Consider the following 1,892-nt stretch of genomic DNA (forward strand, 5'->3'; position numbering starts at 1 on the left):
GGGTGGCTGGTCCACTCTCCCTGGGGGATAAGATAAACATGCAATTCCTGGGCTTATCCAAGCCAGATGCTCAGGAGAGACAACCATGGCCACTCTGCTCTCTTGCCTCTAGTATCTATGCTGTACAATTAGGGAGGTAGACAAGAGGAGCCCATGCCCTCCCAGCCCTGATTCTAATTCCACATGAACATTTGCTGCCTCTGGAATTTTCCTAAACTAAAGCACCTGCCTTGTACAGACTCAGAGACTTTCAACTCTCATCACTTCCCCTGAGACATCTCTGTCCAAGGGCTAAGAAACAAAAGTTAGGGAGCCTTTTTCTTTAAAAAAAATATAAAATATCAGGGCCAGACAGGCCATTTTCAGACAGTCCCCGAGGCCTAGTCAGCTATTAAAGATGAAAATTATATATTCATAACACAGGATATTGCTGCTTGCTTATTTATAACTTGCTCCATTTCAAGAATATTTATTCTAGACGAGGAGGCTTGATAATTTTCATTCAATCTACTCCTCATAGCTTAGGGCAAAAGACGGGGACAGCTCAATTGAAGGAGCAGCCTTCTACTATAGGTAGGTAGAGAGGGAACATGTTCCCCTTCTGCGGTCAGGACTCAGCCCGCTGCATACTGCCAAGCAGTCTGCGCCTGTCAGCGCCAGCCCTGGGCACAGTGCTCACCTCTCAGAGTAACCTGAGAAGGAGAAAAAGCACAGACTCTCCCCTTCTGGGAGGTGTTTGTTCAAGGTCACAGGACTGGGGACACATACACACCCAGGGTAGAAGCGCCTCAGGCCAGCACTGCTTCAAGGAAGACAAGGGAACCGTTGCGTTTCTGCTGTGTGCCAGTCGCTGGGCTCAGGGTTGACCAGTTGACAAGGTGTTATGCAGCCCTGTGGTGCACAGTGTCCTCTGCTAGGAATCAAGGAAGAAGAGCCCAGAGCAGAATACTGCATCACCAGCTGGTTTGGCCAATCAGGACACTCCCCATGCCCAGGCTCCTCAGCATTGTTCTTGAATTGAGAACTAGGAGGAGCAGCAGGTCCACGGTTACAAGGCTGGTGAGGAAAAGGCTCGGGAGCTGGATATCCTGGTTAGACTGAGGAGGCAGGAGCTTTACGATTCCTCTCCTAGTCAAGCCCAAATAACCTCCTCTTCCCATTCTTCATGGTCACTTGGGCTGCACACATGTCACATCCTGAGGGGACCTGGTTCTCAGGACCTATGCCAAGATGCTGGAAAGAGCTACAGGCAAGATGGCTCCGAATCCAAGGTCAAAGGAAACCCTGACTTCTCCACAGCATTCATACATGCTGTACATGTGTTACACACATGCTACACACATGCAAGGAGTGGCTGGCATCCTGCCCTTTCTGTATATTCTCAATCATACATCACTCTGCCTGTTCACTCAGTCAGCTGGAAGCTACACAGAGAATCACAGAGACTTGTGTTTGTGTTATGTCATTTATTCATTCCGCAAATATTTATTGAGCACCTATTACATAGCTAGTTCCAGACAGGCGTGTGGGTTACAGCATTACAGGGTAAGCCAGGCTGACTCAGCTGCTGCCCTCCTGGAAGGGGAATTGGTGGAAGACGCAGGAGTCGTATCTGGTAACCAAGGTCAGGAGCACAGCAAGAGGTAAACAGTTCAGCTTGGTAAGGTGGGGGAGCAAGAGTGGGCTCAGCAGAGACCTCACAGCAGAGACTGACAGTGAGGGAGAAGATGGGCTGGGATGGGAGAGGGTTGGCCCAGCTTGGCCTGCAGGTCCCCTGTGCAGCATTAGGGAGGAGCCCTTCACAATTAAAGTGAGAAACTCTAGGATGAAGAAAGGATAGCAGCAGATTGTTGCAGTTCCTCCTCCTCCTCCTCCTCCTCCTCCTCCTCCTC

The sequence above is a fragment of the Nannospalax galili genome, unplaced genomic scaffold, assembly GCF_000622305.1.
Source record: "Nannospalax galili isolate Female #2095 unplaced genomic scaffold, S.galili_v1.0 scaffold54, whole genome shotgun sequence".
In the NCBI taxonomy this organism is placed as follows: Eukaryota; Metazoa; Chordata; class Mammalia; order Rodentia; family Spalacidae; genus Nannospalax; species Nannospalax galili.